This window comes from Podarcis pityusensis, assembly GCF_964106645.2.
Source record: "Podarcis pityusensis genome assembly, chromosome: 6".
NCBI lineage: Eukaryota > Metazoa > Chordata > Lepidosauria > Squamata > Lacertidae > Podarcis > Podarcis pityusensis.
In genome coordinates, this window is record NC_138030.1 from 77,872,355 (window position 1) to 77,887,136 (window position 14,782).

Genomic DNA, 14,782 nt, shown 5'->3' on the forward strand with positions numbered 1-14,782 from the left:
CCCTAATCGACCCTGCCCCCTCTCCCTCCCTCCCTCTCTTACTTTGCAGTGCTGGGAAATAGATTCTCAAAAAAATGGCAACTAATTTCAGCTTAGTTCTGCTACACTACTATAGGTGTAAGGTCTGTAGGTTTGAACCCAGGATCCTCTGGTGCCTTAAATACATTGGAGGGGGGCATTCAGCACTCATTTGTCTCCTATCCCTGAATACTTAGCCCATTCTTTTCCAACCCTGCCTACCTCCCAACACTGTTGTAAAACTCTCATCAACAGCAAACTCTAGACGGTTGCAACATGGAAGACCTAAACTTTTCAGCTAACTTACAGTCCCTTCAAATCCTTCCAATTCTGCAAAGGCTGATGTGATCCTCTGTTATACCTGGGTAGATTAAAATATAAATATTTTTTGTCATTTTTTTTGCTACCCTGTCACAGGAGATTTTGGTCCTAGGATACTGTCAAATTATCCTAATTAATGTTGTGCAAAGTGCTTTGCTTGCTGAATGGGGCTCCAAATGCCCTGTCAACCTCTTCAGGGAAAGCTGAGAAATAGGAAACTAATGGCAATGCAACAAACAAAGCAAATGTTGCTTCTCTTTTATTTTCCAACATGCGTCCCAGTTTTATGATAATCAACAATTGCTCTGAATCAAGGATTTTCCAGTTTAATCCACAATTGTTTTCTGGCTTGTTTGGCCGCCTCCCACCACCCCCACCCCCACCCCGGCAACCCACTCTGTCCCTGCTCTGGTGTTTTTCTGAAGGCACCTCTCACTGTGGGCATGCCATATGGCATATACCATCTGGGGTACCTATTCAGCAGTGGTAGATGATCATTAGCCTTAATTCAACCAATTATACCTACATCACATGAATGCCACGAATGATGAATTGGAGCCCAAGTGTAGGTTGTCTTACATATACAATATGCACAAACATCTCGAGGGAGCAGAAAGGAACTTTGAGAAATTTTCTGAATAAAAAATACTCTAAGAAACCAGGTAGAATGCTGGGAGGGCAAACGTAAGCAACAGTACTACATATACCTGTTAGTATCTGTAGAATAGATGGCATTAAGGAAAAGAGGTGGCAGTTGGCAGTTGGCAGTTGGCAGTAGGCAATTGGCACTTAGGAGCTGGTTGCAGGGATGCCAACAGGAATAAAATATTGGGGAGGCCCAGGTTAAAAAAAAAAAAAGGTAAAGGACCCCTGGATGGTTAAGTCCAGTCAAAGGTGACTATGGGGTTGTGGTGCTCATCTTTCAGGCCAAGGGAGCCGGCGTTTGTCCACAGACAGCTTTCTGGGTCATGTGGCCATGACTAAACTGCTTCTGGCACAACAGAACACTGTAACGGAAACCAGAGCGCACGGAAATGCTGTTTACCTTCCCGCCACAATGGTGCCTAATTATCTACTTGCACTTTGACGTGCTTTCGAACTGCTAGGTTGGCAGGAGTTGGGACAGAGCAACAGGAGCTCACCCCATCCCATGGATTCGAACCGCCGACCTTCCGATTGGCAATCCCAAGAAGCTCAGCGCCATCCACATCCCCTCTGTAGGGCCAGGTAAGACCCACCCTACATAATTGATCACATGACACAGTGCACACACACACCATTTAAATAGCAATGCCCACCAACTTTGGGGAGCCCAGCCCCCTCAGATATTTTATTGGGGGGCTGAAGTCCTCTCAGCCCCCAAGAGTTGGCTCCTGTGGTTGGCTGGCTATATTCTGTGCATTCTGCCTTGACTGTTAATGTGAGAGGTGTGGGGACTTCCTGCAGATGCTGTCTGGAGGAGTTTGTAAATAACACCTGTTGCCAGCCTGACAAGTAAACAGAAAACTATTTCTGTAAGGCATATATGTTTGTCAGGTTTAGCGCTTCTTCCAAACAAGACACGGAACGCTGGCAGTTTAAGTAGCTGAGGTTTATTTCTCAATAACAGACTTACAGCAAGCTTCCACAACTCATCCTTTGCCGCCAGTCAGTTGACTCGACTGGCTTCTGACCCTTCCCAAGGCCAGATATACGCCACATCTTCCCCCACCTCTGCTCTAATCACTTGCTCTGTGTGGCGTTTGCCTCCTAGGTGGGTCATAAGGAAAGGGTTAAAATGAGAGTGATGTGATTGGCCAGTGGAAACTGATAGGAGGAGTTAGGGTTAGAGGGGGAGTTGTGTGAGAGTCAGTTGAGAGTTGGGAGTTGAAGGAGGAGGAGGGAGGAATAGTCTGTGGGTTGGTCGAGTTGTGTGATGAGAGAGTGAGAGGAATGGTTAGATGGAGTCAGATAGATAGATAGTTGGGATAAGCAGTTTGAAGTTGTTAGGAACAAATAAGACAGTTAAGGAACTAAGATTAAGAAACTGCCAAGAAAAATTAACTGAAACCATAAGCTTGTTCATACCTATAAAAAACTTGATTATTTGTTAATGTTACCAACTGACTGGACTCCGTGTGTACCCGTGAGAAACGGGTTGGTGGCAGCGAAGAACGCAATTACAGTGGTGGCACAGGGTCAATAGACCGTCAAACGTCCGGGGGCCTTGTGTGATCACCTCCTACTTCTTGGAGACTCAGGTGCAGATATCACGGTCCGGTTCACGGGCGATCAAAGTCCCGACAGGGGGCGTCAGGACCGGGGGCAAGATGGCGGGGTGGGAGCAGGAATGGCGGTCCAGAAGCCAGGAGTCAGGAAGTCAAGGGTCTGAGGATCAAGAAGCAAGGAGTCATAGAATCATAGAATCATAGAATCATAGAGTTGGAAGAGACCACAAGGGCCATCGAGTCCAACCCCCTGCCAAGCAGGAAACACCATCAGAGCACTCCTGACATATGGTTGTCAAGCCTTTGCTTAAAGACCTCCAAAGAAGGAGACTCCACCACACTCCTTGGCAGCAAATTCCACTGTCGAACAGCTCTTACTGTCAGAAAGTTCTTCCTAATGTTTAGGTGGAATCTTCTTTCTTGTAGTTTGGATCCATTGCTCCGTGTCCGCTTCTCTGGAGCAGCAGAAAACAACCTTTCTCCCTCCTCTATGTGACATCCTTTTATATATTTGAACATGGCTATCATATCACCCCTTAACCTCCTCTTCTCCAGGCTAAACATGCGCAGCTCTCTTAGCCGTTCCTCATAAGGCATCGTTTCCAGGCCTTTGACCATTTTGGTTGCCCTCCTCTGGACACGTTCCACTTTGTCAATGTCTTTCTTGAACTGTGGTGCCCAGAACTGGACACAGTACTCCAGGTGAGGTCTGACCAGAGCAGAATACAGTGGCACTATTACTTCCCTTGATCTAGATGCTATACTCCTATTGATGCAGCCCAGAATTGCATTGGCTTTTTTAGCTGCTGCGTCACACTGTTGGCTCATGTCAAGTTTGTGGTCAACCAAGACTCCTAGATCCTTTTCACATGTACTGCTCTCAAGCCAGGTGTCCCCCATCTTGTATTTGTGCCTCTCATTTTTTTTGCCCAAGTGCAATACTTTACATTTCTCCCTGTTAAAATTCATCTTGTTTGTTTTGGCCCAGTTCTCTAATCTGTCAAGGTCGTTTTGAAGTGTGATCCTGTCCTCTGGGGTGTTAGCCACCCCTCCCAATTTGGTGTCATCTGCAAATTTGATCAGGATGCCCTTGAGTCCATCATCCAAGTCGTTGATAAAGATGTTGAATAAGACCGGGCCCAAGACAGAACCCTGTGGCACCCCACTAGTCACTCTTCTCCAGGATGAAGAGGAACCATTGATGAGCACCCTTTGGGTTCGGTCAGTCAGCCAGTTACAAATCCACTGAGTGGTAGCATAGTCAAGACCACATTTTACCAGCTTCTTTACAAGAATATCATGAGGCACCTTGTCAAATGCCTTGCTGAAATCAAGGTAGGCTACATCCACTGCGTTCCTGCGTTCGTCACGAAGCCGAGGTTCAAGGATCAGGAAGCAAGAAGCCAAACGCAGCAAGGCAGGAAACAAGTTGCTGTGGCAAAGAACCGAAGGGAAATGCTGACCTTATATCCCTTCCCAGCTCTTGCCACCAGGTGCTGTGAGTTACCAATTGGCCTCACCTGTGAGGCTGCGCCTTGCCTCTCCAGAACAAACTTAGGAAGGCCCCAGTCCTGCAAAGTCCTATTGGTCACAGGGCCTGGTTCCTGCACGCACACCTGACAGCAGCCAATTTCTCTTCCTCTGGAGATGGAGACTCAGGTGCAGCCAATTCCTCTTCCTCTGGAGATTCCTCTCTGCTGGACGTGTCCCTGACAAGGTTCCTCACAAATAGCTAACAATACCTTCCTACAGATAAGGAAGTTAGATTGGCTTCAACCAGAGCCAGGGCCTTTTCAACTCTGGCTCTGGCCTGGTGGAACGCTCTGCCTCATGAGACCAGGACCCTGCAGGATCTGATTTCTTTCCACAGGGCCTGTAAGACAGAGTTGTTCCGCCTGGCCTTTGGCTTGGAGCCAATTTGATTCCCTCCCTCCCTCCCTTTCTTTTTTCTTTTCCTTCTCCTCCTGTGATGAGGCTACATTTTAATATTTTAATGTTCCATTATTTTAATGTTGTATTTTATTTCTGTTTTTAAGTTGTAATCATTCATCTTGTTTTTATTATTGCTTGTAAGCCGCTCTGAGCCCGGCCTTGGCTGGGGAGGGCAGGGTATAAATAAAATATTATTATTATTATTATTATTATTATTATTATTACAGATAATGGGATGGATCCAGTGTTCCTTTCATTCAGAGAAGGAACTGAAATCCTGCAGAGGCCCCTGTCATAGGGAAGGAGGGGTGATTTTAATCAGTTCCTCCTTTTCCCTATAGCCCCTCCCTTCTGGATGGTCCCACAACCTTCCAGAGTAGCTTTGCTGCAGGGGATAGCAAAAGATGGCAAACCCCCCTCATTTTCCTCCACCAGGAATGTCTCGTGACCTTCTCCTGAACCCCTTTCAATGCAGCAGCCACACATCTCATGGGAGGACGGGACCCATCGCTCAATATCCGAGGAGCGCATGCTTTGCCTCCAGAAACATTTGATCAAAATGCACCTCAGAAGGGCCATTAGCATATTTGTTTATCTCTTTTAGCCACAAGTCGGTAACGAAAATGCTTGTTAAAGACGCTCACTTTGATTTATATTGCACCCAATAAATTCACCTACAAGTGGATTGTCTTGGAAATATAATTACACATTTATTTCCTCTACGGTGCACTTTTGGGCGGAAAGCAAGACATTAACAGTATTGTGGAAAGCCTGGAGGCTTGGCTTGCCCGCCTGGCTTCCTTCTTCCTTCTTTTAGTCAAAGAGCCAGCTTCTCCGTAGAAGGAACAGCATGTGCCACAGATAGGAAGATGCCCAGAATGGCAAACTTAATTTTGAGAGAGAGAAATCCCTCAAACTTTGTGCAGTTTGATAAAAAAAGAAGAAAATATAAACTAACAGAGCTAACTTGCCTCCTTTCGGTTTATTCCCCCCCCCCCTCCGGAAAGCAGATTAATTTTGCTTTCCATCATTTCCCCCCAAGAAACTTGTAACATTGACATTATACATTAATTATTGTGTTTTCTCTGAAATAGCTGTGGAGGGTGTTCTATGCAGACACTGCTCCCAGCTTTGCCATGAGTCTTCTACTGCTTGTAGGCATGAGCCAGCCGAAATAGAGCACCACGTTTTCAATAGCTTTACTCATCTGCAAATCTATGCACACTTACTTTTGTTGTTGGTTTTTCTTCTCTTGGCCTCTTCTCACTATCTTGGGAGTCACTCTGGATATTCACTGGATGCTGAAGCAGCCCAGTGTCCACCTCTCTACTTGTCCTTGTCCTGCTCCCCAGATATGGTCTCGTTCTTATGGTTATCACTTGCATAGAGATCCAACCAATGCCAAACTGGGGATTCTGTTGCAGCCACCATTTCTCTCTCCCAGCCTTGCATATGATGAAGGGCATGAACAGTTTGCAGGAATGGGCTTTGAGTGCCAGGAACCAGAATAGTTAAGAATAAGGGTTTTTGAAGGGTTTTGGGGGAAGGTGTGCAGCTCTTTAATGTGTGTGTGTGTTTTACATAACAAATTTAAATTCAAACACACCGATTTGGCTAAATTTGTATGGTCAGGGAAAAAGCCAAGAATAAAACACAAAATAATGATAGATAAGAAGGAGAGAGGAGGATTTGGTCTCCCAGATATGGAGTTATATCACGATGCGGTGGGTCTGACCTGGCTAAAGGAATGGATCAAATTAGATGACTCGGTTGTATTGGATTTAGAGAGAGTAGAGACGAGATTTGGATGGCATGCCTATCTAATAGATGAAAAAGTGAGAGTACATAAAGGCTTCCTAGGGCATATAATCAGAAAATCTATATATAAAATATGGGAGAAATATAAAAGACTCCTAGAACCGAAACTCCCTGGTGGGAATCGCCAGCAGAAATTGTCGCAGTGAAAAAATTAAATATGAAAGAAAATTGGGCTACCTATAAAACTGTATTAAAGGAAGAAAATGGAGAATTGGAATTAAAGGATTACACAGAAATTAAAGCTCATATTAGTGATTGGTTCCAATATATTCAAATTAAGTATAGATTAGTGAAAGACAAAAAGTTAGGATTTGAAAAAGAAATATCAAAATTTTATAAATACTTAATACAAGAAAAATAAAAAAAATATCTAAATTGTATAATCTGATTTTAGAGTGGGAAACAAAGGATGAATTGGTTAAAGCATCAATGATTAAATGGGCGCAAGATATTGGGAAAAATATTATGTTTGAACAATGGGAAAAATTGTGGAAAGAAGATATGAAATTCACTATGTGTTATATACTGAAAGAAAATTACCTTAAAATGCAACATAGATGGTATTTAACACCTGAAAGAATAGCAAAAATGAATAAAAGTTGTAGCGATGTCTGCTGGCGATGCAACATGGGAAAAGGTACTATGATACATATATGGTGGAATTGTTTAAACATCAAACAATTTTGGGAAATAATATATAATGAAATGAAAAAAAATGTTTAGATACTCATTTAGGAAAACACCAGAAGGTTTTCTATTGGGAACAGTACCAGGAAGCCTAAAGGAAGAAGATAAGACCTTATATTTATACGCAACAGTAGCAGCAAGGCTATTGATTGCGAAAAACTGGAAAAGTGGTATAATACCGACAAAAACAGAGTGGCTTGCCAAATTATTGGAGTATTACAATATATCCAAAACAATGGAAGAAATTGGAAGGATTTCAAAAGAAAAGATAGATAGGGACTGGAAGGTATTTAAAAGATACTTGCAAAATCATATCGAAAAATCAGAACTCCTATTAGAATAAACAAGTTCCGTTTCAAATACTGAAATATCAAATAAGATGGATAACAATGTGTAATAGAAAATGAAGTATGAAATTAGGCTAAAGGTGTGTGAAAGAAAGTAATAGAAGTGGAAAGAAATTGTAATTGAGTAGATTGGAAGTCAAACACAAAGGTGGGGTGAGGGGTGGTGGATGGTGATGGGGAAAGGAATTATTTGTGGGATTGAGTGTAAGTATGTTTGAACACTTTTAAGGATTGTATGAAATGTATGTTTGTATGCTTGTATATGTGTATTAATGATGAACTATTTTAACAATAAAAACTTATTAAAAAAAAGAAAAAGGAAAAAAGGGGAAAAAAATAAATTCAAACACACCATTCACCTCTTCATTTAGGATTCTCCATATCCTTTGACCGCCCTTCCATGGTTACCATTATCAATCTCCCCCCCCCAACTGCTTATCTTATTTTCTCTAATTTGTAAAAAAAGAAAGAAAAATTAATCCATTTTTCCATGGTTTTTCATACATTACAAGCATGACTCAAATCCTGCCAAAGTTTTTAGTTGTTTACAAAGTTTTTAGTTGTTTAAAATTCTTCTCGTCCTGGTCTCTGATTTTTCCAGTCAATTTCGCCATTTCGGCATAGTTCATCATCTTCATTAGCCATTCGTCTCTGGTTGGAACCTTGTCTTCTTTCCATCTCTGGGCCAGTGGTATCCTTGCTGCTGTCATTGCGTACATGAATAGTCAGAAGGTGTGCAGCTCTAACCCCATGCCATTTTAGCCACTTGAATGAGTGCAGTGACCATCTTCATGAGGCCACTGTCCATGGAGACTGGATTGTTAAGGCATCATCCACCCAACATTTACCCTTCTCCTCCCTATGCACACCCACATAATCTGTTCTGGGACACACACACCCCCACTCCACTCCTCTGGAGCAGATTTGAAGAGGGGAATACACAGGGACAGGAGGGGCCGGCTCCATTGCACAAGCCGATGGAATGAGTCATTTCATGCTACATTTGATACTTCTCTTTTAACGGACCCCCAAACCACTCCACATAATTCTCTATTCTCTATTCTCTAGCACACATATCCCAGTCCAAAGTGGTCACAGATTCAACAAGTCTCTGAGAACGATTTCTTCATCCCTCTGCAAAGCTCACAACACAGCTGCCTGGGGGCTTCAGAAGAGTAAAGGTGAGGAAGTATTGGTTGGTTTTCTTACCCCAATTTTGATTGGTAGGTTAATATCACCAGGGTGAAAACACGTGGCATGTTTACAGAAGAAATCCCACGAGTTCATTGGCAGCCATAACTGACACAGACAGATCCACAGCAAAACACGATCAGCCTTCATGATGTTCCCATTGAGACACTTTTTGAAAAAGGTACAACACATATAACAATACGCGACTTACCCTCTGCTCTGTGAAGTCAGGGAAACAGAAAGGATGGCCAATGGCGATGACTGCCACAACAGGCTCAAATCAAAATGTCCTTTCATCTGTTTTGAATCTGACACTTTTGACATTATTTAATGTTGGCTTTTCCCGCTATCAAAAGTTCCTGATCCACCTTCTTTATGTCATTTGCTGCTTTGTGTGCTCTTTGATCATATCTCCTCCTCCTCTTCTCCCTCCGTCTAAAGCAAACTATTCCAATCTGTTTGTTCTGTCACCATGCAAAACCCTTTTATCCATGGCCTTCATAATTGATTGTTGTTTTTTTCATTGAAACTCCTGCAGCAGTATGCTTGTCGGCAATGGACAGGGGGAAAAAACCAGACTTTAAAATTCTGCAGAGCATTGAAAGATAAACTCAGAACTGTGAGTCTGGTGTGGAGCTTCAGACTGCAGTTTTGAGAGCGCACAGGAAGGGAGAACAGACCTGAGAGGCCTCTCAGAAAATGGAAGACCCTTTTGAGTATGCTTTCATTCCAGGTAAAGCAATCATAGAGGGCCTTTCAGATGATGTTAGATTACGGTTCCCATCAGCTCCACCTTTCTCTTTTTCTCTCTTTCCCTTTCCAGTAGCCTGCCATAGGAGGCACAGGCTGCTCTTGCCTCAAGTCTGAACTGATCACGTGTAGAAGGCTTTTGAAATTAAGCCGCAGGCTACAGAAAATTAGGCTGACGGTTGCAGAAGGCACTAGAGCCACAGGCTGTCCAGCTCTGCTTCATATAGTGGTCTAGCTGTTAAACTGAAAGCAGGGTACCACTTCCAACCTGCACATCCCATGCAAATTTTTGCCTGCCACCTGCACAGCACAGTCAGCTTCTCAAAAAGAAAAAGAAAAATCAAAATAAGCTGATATACTCAACCCTGTGGTCTTTAGGGGTGTCTTGTGATGGATTAGATACAGATGTGTAAGAAGTAATTAATTTAGAAAGGTGGAGGCCACAATTGGGAGGAGGGATCCTATTCTGATCTGACATGTCTAGAGCCACACAGTTGGATTTGGGTTTCACTGGACCAAGGCCAAGACTCAGTTCCAATTGACTATTTCAGAGAAAGAGATGCTGTGGCTGAACGTTTGTGGATTTGAATGTGCGTGCATTTCTTTCCCGTGTTTTTCTTTCAGCTCTGTGATTAATACACCCATATGTAAGTATTTCTTACATGTGAAGGTTGTGATCTTCTGGAAGGAAGCACCGTAGTTTAATCTAACCTTGGGTTATGACATGCCGTTAAATCCAGAGCTATCATTCATAGAATCACAGAACTGGAGAGTTGAAGGGACTGTGAGGGTCATCTGGTCCAACCCCCTGCCATGCAAGAATCTTTTTGCCCAACGTGAGGCTTGAACTCATGACTTTGAGATTAAGAGTCTCGCGCTCCACCAACTGAGCATTGCTTAACTAGAATAAGGGATTGCTTAAAGGAGAAAAACACAGACTTGTTGCAGTTTTTATTGCCATAAGATTGCCAGGATTGAAATAACTAGTAAATGGGAAAGTATGGACAGGAGTCATATTTGATTCCAAAAAAATTAAAAATAATAAAAATGATTCAATTATGTACAAAAGAAATTGACAAATTTAATTAGATTTAGAGAAGTATGAAAGATACATTATCTAATCTATATGAAATTTGCTGCCAAGGAGTGTGGTGGAGTCTCCTACTTTGGAGGTCTTTAAGCAGAGGCTTGACAACCATATGTCAGGAGTGCTCTGATGGTGTTTCCTGCTTGGCAGGGGGTTGGACTCAATGGCCCTTGTGGTCTCTTCCAACTCTATGATTCTATGATTCTATGAAATGGTCTCTGTTTACTTTTATATTAGCATCCATATGGTAAGAACTGGAATGCCCAGTCCAGGGCAAAGAGCAGAAAGAGCTGCATTCTTATAACCTCAGTAAGATACTTGCATACTCTCCAAGTGTCCCGACTTTCCAGGAACAGTCCTGGAATTATGAAAGCTATCCCAGCTTCTGATTTGATCCCAAAATGTCCCTATGTCCCCTGCCAGTGCTGCCACTACTAACCTCGGGGTGGGGGAGGAGCTTGTTCTGAGCGGCAGCTGCGACTGCGAGGAAGCATCCCATTGCCTCTCCATGGCTGCCGCTGCTGGCCTCCTCCCTTGGGCAGTTCATAGCAGCTGCTGGAGAGTGGGCAAGGAGGAAGAGAGGTTCCTGCCACCAAGACCCAGCCCTATGTGATACGCTGGCTCTGAGGGGCAGGAAGAAAGGGGTAGCAGAGTGCAAGGGGTCTTGGTTATGGGGGAAAAATAATACTTTGTTCATCTGTGTCTAATCTTGCCCTTTTCTACAATTTATTTCTTGGTGTGTGTTTTTCCTTTTTGTATTTCTACCAAAGAATTAAATAGAATAAGTTTGGGGTTAAGAGGTTTTCTCAGGCCGTGTCCTGAGTGGTTGTGGTTGTGGCACTTACCCTTCTTTCAATAGGAGATGCTCTGTGGAGGGGGGAAGCAAAAAATGGGGAGTCAAGGAGGGTTAGTTGGAGGGGGGATGAGAAATGTCCCTATTTTCACCTGAGGAATTTTGGAGGGTATGTTCAGCAGTGTAGCATGGGTTGCTGGTGCCCGGGGCAGGCAAGCTGCTGACATGACTGGAGTGCTCCACCACCACAAAAGCCAAGTGGGGCCATGTTACACCGCCTGCCTGCGCAGGGGGGAGCCTGGCCAGCTGACACAGCCCTTGGTGGGCAAATCCCCCCTCATGCCCACAAAGAGGAGCACTGTTCCATGCTATGCTGGGGTTGCTCCTTGCCCACCTACCTCTGTATACGCTTGTTCACTGTGGGCCTGGGCTGTTCTGCCACCTTTGCCAGGGTGGGGCAGGCATCCCCATGGAAGCTGGCTCCTGCATGGGGGTGCCTGGTTGCACAACCTCAGAATTTTGTGCTCGAGGCCATTGCCCCCTGGCCCCCCACGCAAATAGCATCAGTCTACTTCTTGGAGGCAGAAAGAATTGGGAGGAACGATTAGTGCTGCTTCCCCATTCTCTCCTCTAAAAGCTGGTTGAAGCTATGATTAATTTTATAACTGGGTTTCTATATGCATAGCCCCAACAGCCAGACAGGGCTGAGGATGACCTACACATGTGGTTTTTCATTTACGGTATCTGAGGAACAGGCTCAGCATAGTTGAATCAGGGGCATGGGTTTAAATTTAGATACTATTTTGTTACATTGGTGAACTTTATAGCTTTGTGTCAACTGACCAATAATTATACTACTTAGAGGTTTCTTAAAAGGTGTTTAAAAAGTGTACTCTCAGACTACGCAAATGCACTTCCCTGAGGATAGCGATAACTACTTAATGCGACCAAATCTTTTTTCCTCCTTTTATTGATGATGCTTTCTTTAATGTACTTATTCACAGAAAACCACATGCAGGGGAGAAAATATATGGTTTCCCCCCACAATATCTGTTAATATAGAGAGAAAATTATATATATTACTACCCTGGGTCTTTTGTGCACTTTTAAACAAAATACTGAGCACTTTAATCTTTCCAAAATCAACTGAGCTTAATATTCATCAATCATCCCTGCTAAAGAATAGCATTTGTTTCACACAAGAGGAGTCATTAAAACTTGCAATTAATTGCCCGTGACCCAAATTCCTACTGTGTCCCAGCTGGCATGAAAAACACTGCAGTTTGCAAACAATCTTTTCCCTTTCTTTAACCTTTGGCACACAAAACGTATTACCCAAGTGTTATTAATTAAACCAGGTCAGCAACGCCAGAGCACTGCCCGCTGTTCATCGCAGTGGGGAAGAGTGATCCATAGCATTCTTAATCCGCAGCTCCGAAGTGCGCGAGCTTAGAAAATTTACACCCGAGCCTCTCAAAGCATAGTTAATTTGTTCACATTTTCCTAAGATCAATTAACAGCAGGGAGGCATTTTAATGAAATAAAGTTGTGATTCCCACAGGGACTATTTGGAAAGAACATTACAAAGCAGCGTGTGCGTTACGCTTTTACATTAAGACATGATTAATAACACCGCTGTTAAGCTCCACATCAGCTTACATATAGCGCGGAGTTAATAGATGCCGCTAATTAAGTAATCATATTCTTTAGCATATACCCCCGCCAAAATGTCTTCCTCCCATCGCTTAAGTTCGTCCTTCAGGACCAGTAGAAATGGGCATCAGTAAAAGAAGCCATTAGGTTTTCTTCTGTGTTGTGGTTTCCCAATAAAAGCTAAGATCCCCTCAGAACATTAAAGAAGCGTTAATCGATGGAGGCAGTTCTTCGCTGAAACATCCAAAGGCAACACAAAGCATCTATAAAGGAATGAATCCAAGACACTCCAGAATGGGGGACCAATGAGCCACACAACCACACACCTCTGTATTTGGTGCTTGAGACTCTCACTAGGTGAAGCCCCCTCTACAAACTACACCCCTTATTCATCCTGCTCTGCACCCTTCTTAGCTGCTTTCATCTGGCTGGAACATGTCTTTGGGATAATACTTTCCTGGATGGAATATACAGAGCTGTGCACACAGAAACCTCTGAATTTCATGTGGGCAGAAGGTAATAAAAGGTAAAGGGAGCCCTGACCATTAGATCCAGTCGCGGATGACTTTGGGATTGCGGCGATCATCTCGCTTTATTGGCCAAGGGAGCCAGCGTACAGCTTCCAGGTCATGTGGCCAGCATGACTAAGCCGCTTCTGGTGAACCAGAGCAGTGCACGGAAATGCTGTTTACCTTCCTGCGGAGCGGTACCTATTTATCTACTTGCACTTTGACGTGCTTTCGAACTGCTAGGTTGGCAGGAGCAGGGACCGAGCAACGGGAGCTCACCCTCTTGCGGGGATTCGAACTGCCGACCTTCTGATCGGCAAGTCCTAGGCTCTGTGGTTTAACCCACAGTGCCACCCGTGGAAGGTAGTGGAAGGTAGACCACTATAAAAAGGTAAGAGCAACACCTATTGGTTCCACTTACTTTTTTGCCTCTGGCCCTGCCGACCACTGACATGTGCCCCCTCTCTCTAGGATACTGGCCACAAGGGAATTTGGACCTCTGGCTGAAATACATTCTCCACCCCTAAATAAATTATATTTAGGGAAGATTTAACCTAGAACATATTGGCCCAGTATAAAACTTTAATAATAATAATAATAATAATAATAATAATAATAATTTATTATTTATACCCCCACCCATCTGGCTGAGTTCCCCAGCCACTCTGGGTGGCTCACAATCAAGTGTTAAAAACTTGAAAAACTTAATAATGCAATACAATATTACCTAATGAGAACCTGTGATCACATACGAGCTGCATGATTCTGTGGGTCAGGAGGATTAGAGATTGAAGTGTATAATAATAATAATAATAATAATAATAATAATAATAATAATATCCTGCCCATCTGGCTGGGTTGCTCGCTGGCATCCCCCATGCTACACCCCTGATCAGAGTTCCCTGGAAAGAGGGATTGGTTGTTAAACTACTGTAATAATTTTAGCTCAGTGTGTGTATGGGGGGGGGGGGATAGAGGTTTCTCAACAACAGGCATAGGCAAACTCAGCCCTCCGGATGTTTAGGGACTACAGCTCCCATTATCCCTGACCACTGATCCTGTTAGCTAGGGGTGATGGGAGTTGTAGTCCCAAAACATCTGGAGGGCCGAGTTTGCCTATGTCTGCTCAACAACTTTCAGCACCCTTAACAAGCTATAGTTCCCAGGATTCTTTGGGGGAAGCCATAACTGTTTGATGCTGCTTTAAGTGTATAGTGCAGTTCGGGCCTCACCTTCAGCCAAGACCTGATGGAGGCTTGGAGAACAGCAGGAAGCACAGTCCTGCAACCTTAGGAGAAACCTGAATCTTGTGTCTCTGGTGCAGGTTTTGATCAACCAAAATGCACTGAGCACTTTTCTCCCACTTAGACGATAGTTATGGACAGAGATATCTTTCAGCACCTTTCTGAGGTTTTGCCTGTTCTTCTGTTCCCTCTGGTCTTTTGGTGCTACCTCCTTGATTCAGTATA

At 43.7% G+C, this 14,782-nt stretch overlaps 2 long non-coding RNA genes across 5 annotated transcripts in view; one reads left to right on the forward strand and one right to left on the reverse strand.

Moving 5' to 3' along the window:
* LOC308478789 overlaps positions 1–1,130 on the reverse strand; it is a 135,566-nt gene extending 134,436 nt beyond the window's left edge. For 3 of the 4 annotated variants that reach the window (XR_013987276.1, XR_013987277.1, XR_013987279.1), the window contains exons 1-2: positions 1,047–1,130; positions 326–379 (exon numbers count right to left, since the gene is read on the reverse strand). This is a non-coding gene — a long non-coding RNA (uncharacterized lncRNA). Of the gene's footprint in view, positions 1–325; positions 380–865; positions 916–1,046 lie in introns of those variants that run through there. The other variant, XR_013987278.1, reaches the window with a different exon arrangement.
* Positions 1,131–1,466: 336 nt separating this feature from the next.
* Positions 1,467–14,782, forward strand: part of LOC308478784 — a 133,316-nt gene continuing 120,000 nt past the window's right edge. Inside the window, exons 1-2 of the long non-coding RNA XR_013987268.1 lie at positions 1,467–1,566; positions 8,399–8,511. This is a non-coding gene — a long non-coding RNA (uncharacterized lncRNA). The remainder of the gene's footprint in view (positions 1,567–8,398; positions 8,512–14,782) is intronic.